We start from the raw sequence: 15,443 nt of genomic DNA, 5'->3' as shown, positions 1-15,443 counted from the left end.
TGGCTGTATCTCCCTGGGCACCTCGGGATTAGGTTGAAGATAATTAGCCTCAGGACCTTCCTGCCCTACTATCAGCTTGAGAACTACTGTAATCACTTGTCGTGACGTGATCTGTGATCTGATTGACCCAAAAACATGTCACCCCTTTACTATCTCTCTCTCCACCCTTCTCTCTGCAAATCATCTGTAATTGTAGAGCCTGCTCTTCTTGTACCCTATGTTCAAATGTATTCGCGCATGACAGTAAGTTGCTTTGGATAAATGTGTCTGCCTAATGGCATATGTTGTATTATTATTTTATATTAAATGCAAATGAATCAGCCATTAGGAGAATACTAGTTCCTGTAAACAACCCTCCCTCTCAGGTGATGAAAATCTACTGACATCTGCCTCTTGACGGGAAGGGCTTCAGCATACTGTGACCTAGGCACTATAAGGTTCTATCTGACATTTTGGTAAAAAATGAGTTATTTATATAGAGTTGCTCTTTAGGTGGTTATATGTGAGATGCAGCACGTCAGATTTGTGAAAAAGTCAATTTCCAATAACAAAATAATAATCAGAAAGTTCAATCTGCGCAAACACCTTTTACCTTGATGCTATAAGGTTCCATCTGCAATCCAATAACACAACCCACTGGGCACAGACGTCAGTTCAACGTCCAGTTTTTATTTAAATTACTTGAGTTGTCAACTAACAAGAAATCAAAAACAAATGTCACCATGTCATAAAAAAAATACAATATTCCCAAATTCAAGAATTTTCCCCCATTGATTCAACTTCATCACATAAAATGTTTTAGTTCAAATGACGTGGAAACAACATTGATTCAACCAGTTTTTGCCAGTGGGATTTCTGGATTGTCAATCAAAAATAATTGTATATAAGGTGATATACTTATTGAGTCATGAAAGAGCAAGACATCATAAAACAGTTCTGAGATCTGGGACTTGAAAAATACGAATTATCTCAAAACTATACATTTTGCAGATCAGGGTTGGGTAGGTTACTTTCTAAATGTAATCCATTACAGTTACTAGTTACCTGTCCAAAATTGTAATCAGTAAAGTAACTTTGGGATTACCCAAACTCAGTAACGTAATCTGATTACATTCTGTTACTTTTAGATTACTTTCCCCTTAAGAGGCATTAGAAGAAGACAAAAATGTATGTTACCAATTGATCAACATCTATTGCAGGATAAATCAATGTTAAAGTTTACAAATCTGGCCATATATGTACGTAACATTTTACTTTATGGGTTGGTTATGTAGGCTTCTTCTAACCCATCGTTTTCTATTACATATAATAATACGATTAAATTATATCTTTACATTAAAAACACAAGTCTATCAGAATTTGAGTCATTCCAATAAATGTTATACCCCTTGATCTTCAAGAATAGGACTCGGAAATATGGAAATATAGATTATCCAAATTATTTTACCTGAGCATGACACCAAAACTAAGGACTTATTAGCCAGCCCTACTCTGTTGTTTATGATTTTGTTGTCATGGACTGATTGGGCTCATTGATTCGAGTTGAGAAATAAATGCTGCTCTCATGGATTGGCATGCTTTGAGTACTACTAAAAAGTGCTATTTACATGTGAAAAATGAATGCCATATGCTGCATTTGCTATAGGTCTACTGTTGACCTTTTTGTTGGTGACACTTTGATATCTTGATAATATGCAAGTGTTTAAAGGGCAAATCCAAAGATGAAACAATAACAAAATGGTCGCCCTGGCTCTGTTTTGGTAAAAAGCTAAGGGATGGGCCTGGAGAAATGTAAACACTCTCAGATTAACTCTTAAGGATCCGCCCCTTTTTATCAATTTTTGCCTGAAATGACATACCCAAATCTAACTGCCTGTAGCTCAGGCCCTGAAGCAAGGATATTCTTGGTACCATTTGAAAGGAAACACTTTGAAGTTTGTGGAAATGTGAGAGGAATGTAGGAGAATAACACACAATAGATCTGGTGAAAGATAATACAAAGAAGAAACCAACCGTTCTTTTGTATTTTTTTACCATCATCTTTGAAATGCAAGAGAAAGGCCATAATATGTTATTCCAGCCCAATTGCAATATACATGTTGGCCACTAGATGACAGCAGTGTATGTGCAAAGTTTTAGACTGAGCCAATGAACCATTGCATTTCTTTTCGAAATGTTATATCAAGACTGCCCAAATATGCCTCATTTGTTTATTAATAACTTTTTATCTTCAGAAATGTGCACTCTCCTCAAACAATAGCATGGTATTCTTTCACTGTAATAGCTACTGTAAATTGGACAGTGCAGTTAGATTAACAAGAATGTAAGCTTTCTGCAAATATCAGATATGTCTATGTCCTGGGAAATGTTCTTGTTACTTACAACCTCATGCTAATTGCATTAGCCTACGTTAGCTCAACCATCCTGTGGAAGGGACACCGATATCGAAGAAGTTAGACAGAGATATGGATGCAAGGACTCACCATCCATGATATCATCATTATTGTTTTAACCATGTTATGAGGCTATACAGTGTTTGTTTACATTTACAATAATTACAAACATTGGAGAAAAACAAGCTTATATTTTGGGTTCCCATGGAGTTTGACAGTTGAACTAAGCTCAGGAGGTATTTATAAGTTATATTCTTCAAGAATCAATATATACAGTACCAGTCAAAGGTTTGGACACACCTACTCATTCCAGGGATTTTCTATATTTTTACTATTTTCTACATTGTAGAATAATAGTGAAGACATCAAAACTATGAAATAACACACTTGGAATCATGTAGTAACCAAAAAAGTGTTAAACAAATCAAAATATATTTTATATTCTTCAAAGTAGCCACCCTTTGCCTTGATGACAGCTTTGCACACGCTTGGCATTCTCTCAACCAGCTTCATGAGGTAGTCACCTGGAATGCATTTCAATTAACAGGTGTGCCTTGTTAAAAGTTAATTTGTGGAATTTATTTCCTTCTTAATGTGTTTGAGCAAATCAGTTGTAATGTGACAAGGTAGGGGTGGTATACAGAGGACAGCCCTATTTGGTAAAAGACCAAGTCCATATTATGGCAAGAACAGCTCAAATAAGCAAAGAGAAATGACAGTCAATCATTACTTTAAGACATCACTTTTTTGAACGATTTTTCAAATGCAGTCGCAAAAACCATCAAGCGCTGTGATGAAACTGGCTCTTATGAGGACCATCACAGGAATGGAAGATCCAGAGTTACCTCTGCTAAAGAGAATAAGTTCATTATAGTTACCAGCCTCAGAAATTGCAGCCCAAATAAATGCTTCACAGAGTTCAAGTAACAGACACATCTCAACATCAACTGTTCAGAGGAGACTGTGTGAATCAGGCCTTCATGGTCGAATTGCTGTACAGAAACTACTACTAAAGGACACCAATAAGAACAAGAGACTTGCTTGGGCCAAAAAACACGAGCAATGGACATTAAACCAGTGGAAATCTGTCCAAATTTGAGATTTATGGTTCCAACCGCTGTGTCTTTGTGAGACGCAGAGTAGTTGAATGGATGATCTCCACATGTGTGATTCCCACCGTGAAGCGTGGGAATGGTGTTATGGTGTGGGGGTGCTTTGCTGGTGACACTGTCAGTGATTTATTTAGAATTCAATGCACACTTAACCAGCATGTCTACCACAGCTTTCTGTAGCGATACGCCGTCCCATCTGGTTTGCGCTTAGTAGGACTATCATTTGTTTTTCAACAGGACAATGACCCAACACACCTCCAGGTTGTGTAAGGGTTATTTGACCAAGAAGGAGAGTGATGGAGTGCTGCATCAGATGACCTGGCATCCACAATCACCCAACCTCAACCCAATTGAGATGGTTTGGGATGAGTTGGACCACAGTGAAGGAAAAGCAGCCAACAAGTGCTCAGCATATGTGGGAACTCCTTCAAGACGGTTGGAAAAGCATTCCAGGTGAAGATGGTTGAGAGAATGCCAAGAGTGTGCAAAGCTGTCATCAAGGCAGAGGGTGGCTACTTTAAATAATCTAAAATATACTTTTTTGGATACTACATGATTCTATATGTGTTATTTCATAGTTTTGATGTCTTCACTATTATTCTACAATGTAGAAAATAGTAAAAATAAAGAAAAACCCTGAATGAGTAGGCGTGTCCAAACTGTTTACTGGTACTGTACCTATTAACGGGAAGAGAGGTGTAAATCACAGCATAGTAATCAGAGATTCTTCCTGCCTGCCCTCCAGGTGTTCCTACACAGAGACCAGTTATCTGTGGGAATCACTGACACCATGGAAACAGAAACACAGCAGTTCAATATTGCTCTAAAACATTCCTCAGCCTAGCCTACCTTAGCTGACTGAAACAGAGAGGGAGATAGAGTCAAGTCTTCTTAAGAGATGAGAAATTGAAAAATCCCTGTAGTTTCAACTTTTGTGTTGATATATTGATCTTCAACAACAGTCAACTGTTCTGAAACAGAAAACATCAGTCTTCAGATTATCACACTGAAAGATATTGTGAAATATTACATTAATTCCTTACCATAATCACAGACCATAACTGTTCATAATCCCGGACAATGACTCTTGTAACATCATCTTCCACCAGGCATGTGAGATGATTCAGTCTATCCAGTACTATGAGCACCAAGGCATTGGAATATTAATAAGGATTACGCAACAGAGACACATTTACACATTAGAGAACAATAACAACTATAGAAACAAACACCATTAGCTTATCATATTGCATACATTTATTTAAGAAACTAACAAACTTAAAACAAAAAACTTTTCATGGCTTAAAAAATTCACGTGAGCTTAAAACATAACGACACTATAGTAAAAAGTGAGCAGTGTTAATGTGTACAGCCTACTGCCCTATATAATCTCACAGAGGTAATTATATAAAGGCATATACCAGTGAAGATTTGTAGACCATAGACTTAAAGCCAGTTTACCCCAACACCGCCCCTCTAAAATATGTCACTCATCATCATTGGGGCGGCAGTGATTAGAGCGTTGGACTAGTAACCGAAAGGCTGCAAGATCAAATCCCCGAGCTGACAAGGTAAAAATCTGTTGTTCTGCCCCTGAACAAGGCAGTTAAACCACTGTTCATTGTAAATAAGAATGTTCTTAACTGACTTGCCTAGTTAAATAAAGGTAAAAAAAAAATATATCATGATGCTCAATACTTTTCACCTAAAGGCATGACATTTGAGTTCATTTACACTAGCACTATAAGGCACAACGTAAGTCTATATTTTGGGATTTCATAAAACATGTTGACCATGTGCTTGGCAACATCATGTCCAAAATGCACCTCTTCAAATTTAGAATATCTAACTAGATTTTTACGCATTAGCCCTTTAACAGCCTATCAAGAACTGTGATGAAAGCAGAATGTATTCATTTCATCCATGAGAGATATGTCTATGAAAATCACAAAAGAAGTCCAGGATATAGTCACCCATTTTCACTAGTCTGGAGCTCAGCAGTGTCCAGGCCTATTTTAAAACATACTAAAGCTCCCCTTCACACTTTGTTACACAGATGAGAAATATAGTTTCTCTTGTGTGGGTTGTTTAGTGTGATGTGACTACACATTTTCTTCAGAATTCGATATCCTTGTGTCCTGGTCCTGTGAGAGGTCAGGTTGTGTGTCTCTGTCTCATAGAGGACACAACACTCACACACCACCGTGTTCCATTTCTTGTCAATGCTGTCTATATCCCAACTGTTATAGGACAGATCACTCTAGTATCTTTATTTCATAAGGTACATTCAGTGCATCAGTCCACATACATACAGAGAAATATTGTATTTTCAATGAGCCTCTCCCAGTGTCTTTACCTAGTCGTATGAATGGCTCCCATGCACTATTAGCAGGTACTGCTCTGTGTGTTCTCTGACTCAGACACATAGGCCTTGCTCTTCTTGGAGTACTTCATGGAGCTGAAGGAGACCCTCATCCTCTCCACCGTCCTGCTGCTTCTACACAGCAGTGTGTTCTTCACATGGTGCCTGAAGTCCTCAGACACAAAGTAGTAGATGAAGGGATCCAGACAGCTGTTGAGTCTGGCCAGACACAGGGTGGTGATGTAGAAGCCATAGCCGTTGTTGATCACCCCGTTCAGCGTCAGAGTCAGCACCATGGCCTTCAGACGGTTCTTCCCGGGGTTCCCGTCCGTCATGGAGTTCCCCAGGGCCTTGAGGAGGATGTAGGCCAAGATGATGACCAGCAAGGGGACCAGGAAGACGATGCCAGCCATGAGGACGAAGTAGAAGTAGGGGAGAGCTACGTCAGGGAAGGTGTTCTCCAGGTAGGGAAGGGGTTCTCCAGGTCATGGATGATGTTGACGTCATGGCAGGTGGTGATGTTAGGGTCCTTGAGCTTGGCCGCGTGGTCGTAGAAGTACAGAGGGGTGGTGGTGAGCCAGATGAAGGCCCAAATAGAGACGGACACAGCGATGGCAATTTTGTTGTTCTTCTTCTGGTGGGACAGAGGATGGGCCACCACCCAGTAGCGCTGAATACTCAGACAGGGGATGAAGAGGATGGAGCAGTACATGTTCCCATAGGAGAATCCCACCAGGACTTTACACAGCCTCTCTCCATAGATCCAGTCGTTACCGTTGAAGTGGTAGGAGATCGCCAGAGGCGTCCAGATGACAAAGAGCAGGTCAGACAGAGCCAAGTTGGCCATGTAGATGGCAGCAGGGTGCTTCTTCTTGGTCCTGAACAGGAAGACCCAGATGGCCATGGTGTTGGTGGGCAGCCCCACAGCAAACACCACTATGTAGACAATGGGGAGGAACACCGTGGTCAGACTGCTCCGCAGTGTTTCCGCGGTTGCCTTGTCCACCGTGACGCGGTCGGCATCCTGAGGGTCGACCACCCCGATGAACCCACGTCCTATACCTGTGATAAGAAAAAGGAGAGAAACATCACTGATAAAGATCTGTAATATTGGACAGTGTGTTGGTGATTCTCAACATACAATAAGCTACTATAAAAAATGGTTGACAACATTTAACATAATCACCTTGAGCAATGCTCTTTTGAGTTTAAACATGTAACAGAAATTGCATTGTTAAAAATGACATGAGAAAAATAAATATGATACAAATATAGTTGAATTATGAGGCTATTAACTTTAATTTCCCTCTTATTCATTGGTCTGATTATCACAAACAGGGTCATGTTCTATCTAGGGTACTCATTCTAAAAACACACAAAATACATATTCCAGTCAGGTGAAAGTACATTGACACCTACAATAAATAGGTGAAATAACATTGACACCTACAATAAATAGCTGCACAATTCTTGTTTTTATGTTAAATAATGAGACAGAGTCATTGATGCGAGTCACCAGTTGGTAAATCGATTTGAATTCAATCACTTTTTGACAGCACCCCAAAATATTCAACAGATAAAGGTGCACAAGTTTGATTTATTTTGCATACCCAACCATACCATGAGACATACAATGTCAAATCACTGGAAAAGATAAAGATAACTTTCTCCCAGCCTATAGACAGAAACTAAAACAGGAAACGCCCGTGCTTAGGTCTGTTCAACGCTGGTCCGACCAATCGGATTCCACGCTTCAAGATTCCTTCGATCACATGGACTGGGATATGTTTCAGATAACCTCAGACAACAACATTGATGTATACGCTGATTCGGTGAGTGAGTTAATTAGCAAGTGCATCAGTGATGTTGTACCCACGGTGACTATTAAAATCTTCCCTAACCAGAAACCATGGATTGATGGCAGCATTCGCGCAAAACTGAAAGCTCGAACCACTGCTTTTAATCATGGCAAGGCGTCCGGAAACATGACCGAATACAAACAGTGTAGCTATTCCCTCCGCAAGGCAATCAAACAAGCTAAGCGTCAGTATAGAGACAAAGTAGTGTCGCAATTAAATGGCTCATACACGAGACGTATGTGGCAGTGTCTACAGTCAATCACGGATTACAAAAAGCAAACCAGCCCTGTCGCGGACACCAACGTCTTGCTCCGAGACAAATTAAACAACTTCTTTGCCCGCTTTGAGGACAACACAGTCCCACCGACAGGCCCGCTACCAAAAGCTGCGGGCTCTCCTTCACCGTGGCCAACACGAGTAAAACATTTAAATGTGTTAACCCTCGCAAGGCTGCCGGCCCAGACGGCATCCCTAGCCGCGTCCTCAGAGCATGCACAGACCAGCTGGCTGGTGTGTTTATGGACATATTCAATCAATCCCTATGCCAGTCTGCTGTTCCCACATGCTTCAAGAGGGCCACCATTGTTCCTGTCCCAAGAAAGTGAAGGTAACTGAGCTAAACGACTATCGCCCTGTAGCACTCACTTCCGTCATCATGAAGTGCTTTAAGAGACTAGTCAAGGATCATATCACCTCCACCCTACCTGACACCCTAGACCCACTCCAATTTTCTTACTGCCCCAATAGGTCCACAGACGACGCAATCGCAAACACACTGCCCTAACCCACCTGGACAAGAGGAATAGCTATGTAAGACAGCTCAGCATTTAACACCATAGTACCCACCAAACTCGTCATTAAGCTCGAAACCCTGGATCTCGACCCCGCCCTGTACAGCTGGGTCTTGGACTTTCTGACGAGCCGCCCCCAGGTGGTAAGGGTAGGAAACAACATCTCCACCCCGCTGGTCCTCAACACTGGGGCCCTACAAGGGTGCGTTCTCAGCCCACTCCTGTACTCCCTGTACACCCATTACTGCGTGGCCATGCACGCCTCCAACTCAATCATCAAGTTTGCAGACGACACTACTGTACAGTGGTATGCTTGATTACCAACAACGACAAGACGGCCTACAAGGAGGAGGTGAGGGCCCTCGGAGTGTGGTGTCAGGAAAATAACCTCACACTCAATGTCAACAAAACAAAGTAGATGATTGTGGACTTCAGGAAACAGCAGAGGGAGCACCCCCCTAGCCACATTGATGGGACAGTAGTGGAGAAGGTGGAAAGTTTTAAGTTCCTCGGCGTACACATCACGGACAAACTGAAATGGTCCACCCACACAGACAGCGTGGTGAAGAACGCGCAACAGCGCCTCTTCAACCTCAGGAGACTGAAGAAATTTGGCTTGTCACCGAAAACACTCACAAACTTTTACAGATGCATAATTGAGAGCATCCTGTCGGGCTGTATCACTGCCTGGTATGGCAACTGCTCCGCCCACAACCGTAAGGCTCTCCAGAGGGTAGTGAGGTCTACACAACGCATCACCGGGGGCAAACTACCTGCCCTCCAGGACACCTACACCACCCGATGTCACAGGAAGGCCAAAAAGATCATCAAGGACAACAACCACCCGAGCCACTACTTGTTCAACCCGCTATCATCCAGAAGGCGAGGTAAGTACAGGTGCATCAAAGCTGGGACCGAGAGACTGATAAACAGCTTCTATCTCAAGGCCATCAAATCAAATCAAATGCATTTATATAGCCCTTCTTACATCAGCTGATATCTCAAAGTGCTGTACAGAAACCCAGCCTAAACCCCCAAACAGCAAGCAATGCAGGTGTAGAAGCACAGTGAATAGGAAAAACTCCCTAGCAAGGCCAAAACCTAGGAAGAAACCTAGAGAGGAACCAGGCTTTGAGTGGTGGCCAGTCCTCTTCTAGCTGTGCCGGGTGGAGATTATAACAGAACATGGCCAAGATGTTCAAATGTTCATAAATGACCAGCATGGTCAAATAATAACAATCACAGTAGTTGTCGAGGCTGTAACAAGTCAGCACCTCAGGAGTAAATGTCAGTTGGCTTTTCATAGCCGATCATTAAGAGTATCTCTACCGCTCTTGCGGTCTCTAGAGAGTTGAAAACAGCAGGTCTGGGACAGGTAGCACATCCGGTGAACAGGTCAGGGTTCCATAGCCGCAGACAGAACTGTTGAAACTGGAGCAGCAGCACGGCCAAGTGGACTGGGGAGTCATCATGCCAGGTCGTCCTGAGGCATGGTCCTAAGGCTTAGGTCCTCCGAGACAGAGAAAGAAAGAGAGAAAGAGAGAATTAGAGAGAGCATACTTAAATTCACACAGAACACCGGATAAGACAGGAGAAGTACTCCAGATTTAACAGACTGACCCTAGCCCCCCGACACATAAACTACTGCAGCATAAATACTGGAGGCTGTGACAGGAGGGGTCAGGAGACACTGTGGCCCCATCCGATGATACCCCCGGACAGGGCCAAACAGGCAGGATATAACCCCACCCACTTTGCCAAAGCACAACCCTCACACCACTAGAGGGATATCTTCAACCACCAACTTACCATCCTGAGACAAGGCCGAGTATAGCCCACAAAGATCTCCGCCACAGCACAACCCAAGGGGGGGCGCCAACCCAGACAGGAAGATCACGTCAGTGACTCAACCCACTCAAGTGACGCACCACTCCTAGGGACGGCATGAAAGAGCACCAGTAAGCCAGTGACTCAGCCCCTGTAATAGGGTTAGAGGCAGAGAATCCCAGTGGAGAGAGGGGAACCGGCCAGGCAGAGACAGCAAGTGTGGTTCGTTGCTCCAGAGCCTTTCCGTTCACCTTCACACTCCTGGGCCAGACTACACTCAATCATATGACCTACTGAAGAGATGAGTCTTCAGTAAAGACTTAAAGGTTGAGATTGAGTCTGCGTCTCTCACATGGGTAGTCAGACCATTCCATAAAAATGGAGCTCTGTAGGAGAAAGCCCTGCCTCCAGCTGTTTGTTTAGAAATTCTAGGGACAATTAGGAGGCCTGAGTCTTGTGACCGTAGCGTACGTATATACGGCAGGACCAAATCGGAAAGATAGGTAGGAGCAAGCCGATGTAATGCTTTATAGGTTAGCAGTAAAACTTTGAAATCAGCCCTTGCCTTAACAGGAAGCCAGTGTAGGGAGGCTAGCACTGGAGTAATATGATACATTTTTTGGTTCTAGTCAGGATTCTAGCAGCCGTATTTAGCACTAACTGAAGTTTATTTAGTGCTTTATCCGGGTAGCCGGAAAGTAGAGCATTGCAGTAATCTAACCTAGAAGTAACAAAATCATGGATTCATATTTCTGCATAATTCTTGGACAGAACGTTTCTGATTTTTGCAATGTTACGTAGATGGAAAAAAGCTGTCCTTGAAACAGTCTTGATATGTTCGTCAAAAGAGAGATCAGGGTCCAGAGTAACGCCGAGGTCCTTCACAGTTATATTTGAGACGACTGTACAACCATCAAGATTAATTGTCAGATTCAACAGAAAATCTCTTTGTTTCTTGGGACCTAGAACAAGCATCTCTGTTTTGTCCGAGTTTAAAAGTAGAACGTTTGCAGCCATCCACTACCTTATGTCTGAAACACAGGCTTCTAGCGAGGTCAATTTTGGGGCTTCACCATGTTTCATTGAAATGTACAGCTGTGTGTCATCCGCATAGCAGTGAAAGTTAACATTATGTTTTCGAATGACATCCCCAAGAGGTAAAATATATAGTGAAAACAATAGTGGTCCTAAAACGGAACCTTGAGGAACACCGAAATGTACAGTTGATTTGTCAGAGGACAAACCATTCACAGAGACAAACTGATATCTTTCCGACAGATAAGACGTAAACCAGGCCAGAACTTGTCCGTGTAGACCAATTTGGGTTTCCAATCTCTCCAAAAGAATGTGGTGATCGATGGTATCAAAAGCAGCACTAAGGTCTAGGAGCACGATGACAGATGCAGAGCCTCGGTCTGACGCCATTAAAAGGTCATTTACCATCTTCACAAGTGCAGTCTCAGTGCTATGATGGGGTCCAAAACCAGACTGAAGCATTTCGTATACATTGTTTGTCTTCAGGAAGGCAGTGAGTTGCTGCGCAACAGCTTTTTTATTTTTTTTGGAGAGGAATGGAAGATTCGATATAGGCCGATAGTTTTTTATATCTTCTGGGTCAAGGTTTGGCTTTTTCAAGAGAGGCTTTATTACTGCCACTTTTAGTGAGTTTGGTACACATCCGGTGGATAGAGAGCCGTTTATTATGTTCAACATAGGAGGGCCAAGCACAGGAAGCAGCTCTTTCAGTAGTTTAGTTGGAATAGGGTCCAGTATGCAGCTTGAAGGTTTAGAGGCCATGATTATTTTCATCATTGTGTCAAGAGATATAGTACTAAAACACTTGAGTGTCTCTCTTGATCCTAGGTCCTGGCAGAGTTGTGCAGACTCAGGACAACTGAGCTTTGGAGGAATACGCAGATTTAAAGAGGAGACTGTAATTTGCTTTCTAATGATCATGATCTTTTCGTCAAATAAGTTCATGAATATATTACTGCTGAAGTGAAAGCCATCCTCTCTTGGGGAGCTGCTTTTTAGTTAGCTTTGCGACAGTATCAAAAATTATTTCGCTACAATCGCATTAACATCTGCTAACCATGTGTATGTGACAAATACAATTTGATTTGAAGAAAAAAGAAAACAGTTTTCAACCAGCGATTGAGTTGTCCGACTGCTGTAGAGCTCATCACTCCCCCTAACTGGGAGGGGGCCAGAGACAATTACTCGATTGTTAAACAGCCATCACTAACATTGAGTGGCTGCTGCCAACATACTGACTCAAATCTCTAGCCACTTTAATAATAAAAAATTGGATGTAATAAATGTATCACTAGTCACTTTAAACAATGCCACTTTACATAATGTTTACATACCCTACATTACTCATCTCATATGTATATACTGTACTCTATACCATCTACTGCATCTTGCCTATGCCACATGGCCATCGCTCATCCATATATTTATATGTACATATTATTATTCATTCCTTTACACTTGTGTGTATAAAGTAGTTGTTGTGAAATTGTTAAATTACTTGTTAGATATTACTGCGCGGTCGGAACTAGAAGCACAAGCATTTCGCTACACTCACATTAACATCTGCTAACCATGTGTATGTGACCAATACAATTTGATTTTTAAAAGCTTACAAACAGGGTTGTCAAACCATTTAAACAGTTTTTGGGTTGTGTCCGCCATCGGTTGAGACGCGACATGCTTGAATACAGGGTGGGTGTCATGTTTTGACTAATAAATGTACTAAAATGGGAATAAAATGTACGTTTAAAATTTCAAAGATTGTTGGATGTCCACACATCAGAGAATGTTGAATTGAATGGGAATATCTGTTGTTTTAAATTATACTGTCAATCCTCCATAAGAAACCTATTGAAATCATAGAAATATAGATAATAGATTAGACATGACCATTTAAGTTGACATTCGACAGTGTGTGGACCGACAGCCATCTTTGTCATAGTAATTAGAAGTTACAATTTCAAATCAATTTAAAGTTCAATGGCATACCAGCTAAATTGCAGTGGTCTGAAGGTATAGATTCATTCTATTAATGTTATTTCTATGATTGAAATGACACCCACCCTGTATTCAAGAGCATGTAAAGTAGGCTTACCTCAGGTCAAAATCAAAGTCCTGCACGTGCACCACATGTGGACAAAAAAGGAATAACTTTTATTTTGACATGAGACAAGCAGAGAACAAGTACATCTACAACAGACCCACGTTTGAAAATCTGTTTAATAATACAATCCTTCAGATATTTTATCTCAAATTCCACCCATCATAATGACCAACCTTCCTGCCTACCAGCACAGTAAGTTGAAATGGAATTGTATTTAACTTCTGGCTTCCCATGGACTGTTTTTGTGCAACCCAATTGAAAGCAATGCTAGTGTATATAAATACTTTATCTCCTGAATGTTTTGGCATTCAGGTCCAAAAAGTCACTTCCTGACCTCTTCTTCCATGAGCAAATATATATGGAAAGTTATGTTTAAATCAAAAGGGATGCTGTCAAAAAGTGATTGAATTCAAATGGATTTACCCCAGTACAAGTACGCTAACTCAAGATAATACAATGTCTACAAGTAGGCTACTGACAAAGGCATGAGATCAATTATAAAAGGTAAATCTTACCCATTGTATTGGCTGCACACTCACAACTGAACAACAATAAGCAGGAAAGTATTTGAGATGAGGCCATTGTCCTTGAACTTTGTACAGTATAAATGATCTGTCTATGAATTGTCTTCTCCTCCCAAGGTCAAGATGGTAGTTAACTTACCCTGATGCCGATGCCTTCTTTCTCTTTTACATAAACAGAAGAACACACCCAAAAACAAGAGAATGATGGAATCAGGTTACCAGTGTAGCCTCGCGCTCTCTCTCTGTCACATGACATGGTTTTGAGTGTCTGTGAATTTACACGGCTCTAACCTGTTTGGTCTTATCCAAAGATAACCCAGACAAATCGCGGTTGATTCAATGTGAATCTTATAGGGGGATATAGATTATTCAACATTTCATGTATGCCTGCACTTCATGTATTCCCTCTGTATTTTGAAGTAATGTGGAGGCAGCATCATGTCATGAGTATGTTTGTCACCGGCAGAGAATGGGGAGTTTGTCGGGATCAAAATAAATATGAAAGGAGCAAAGCCCAGGTAAAAAGTTAGAGAAATCTGGTTTGCATATTGCTGTCCATCAATGAATCCCAACCAAATGTACAGAGGTAGAGCAATTTCGACAAAAAAAAACAGATATAATGTTGCCCTAAGAGTTGTGCAGAGTTGGTAGAATCTTACTCCAAATTATTTAAAGATGTAATTGCTGCCAAAGATGCTTCCACCAAATCAAATCAAATCAAATGTATTTATATAGCCCTTCGTACATCAGCTGATATCTCAAAGTGCTGTACAGAAACCCAGCCTAAAACCCAAAACAGCAAGCAATGCAGGTGTAGAAGCACGGTGGCTAGGAAAAACTCCCTAGAAAGGTCAAAACCTAGGAAGAAACCTAGAGAGGAACCAGGCTATGAGGGGTGGCCAGTCCTCTTCTGGCTGTGCCGGGTGGAGATTATAACAGAACATGGTCAAGATGTTAAAATGTTCATAAATGACCAGCATGGTCAAATAATAATAATCACAGTAGTTGTCGAGGGTGCAGCAAGTCAGCACCTCAGGAGTAAATGTCAGTTGGCTTTTCATAGCTGATCATTAAGAGTATCTCTACCGCTCCTGCGGTCTCTAGAGAGTTGAAAACAGCAGGTCTGGGACAGGTAGCACGTCCGATGAACAGGTCAGGGTTCCATAGCCGTAGGCAGAACAGTTGAAACTGGAACAGCAGCACGGCCAGGTGGACTGGGGACAGCAAGGAGTCATCATGCCAGGTCGTCCTGAGGCATGGTCCTAAGGCTTAGGTCCTCCGAGAGAGAGAAAGAAAGAGAGAAAGAGAGAATTAGAGAGAGCATACTTAAATTCACACAGGACACCGGATAAGACAGGAGAAGTACTCCAGATATAACAAACTGACCCTAGCCCCCCGACACAAACTACTGCAGCATAAATACTGGAGGCTGTGAC

General features: G+C 41.8%; 1 pseudogene; it reads right to left on the bottom strand.

The window, feature by feature from the left end:
• Nucleotides 1–4,120: 4,120 nt before the first annotated feature.
• On the bottom strand, nt 4,121–14,764 carry LOC139544104 (proteinase-activated receptor 2-like; annotated as a pseudogene).
• Between the last annotated feature and the right edge of the window lie 679 nt (nt 14,765–15,443).

Source organism: Salvelinus alpinus, chromosome 18 (assembly GCF_045679555.1).
Source record: "Salvelinus alpinus chromosome 18, SLU_Salpinus.1, whole genome shotgun sequence".
In the NCBI taxonomy this organism is placed as follows: Eukaryota; Metazoa; Chordata; class Actinopteri; order Salmoniformes; family Salmonidae; genus Salvelinus; species Salvelinus alpinus.
This window is presented reverse-complemented; position numbering and strand designations above follow the sequence as displayed.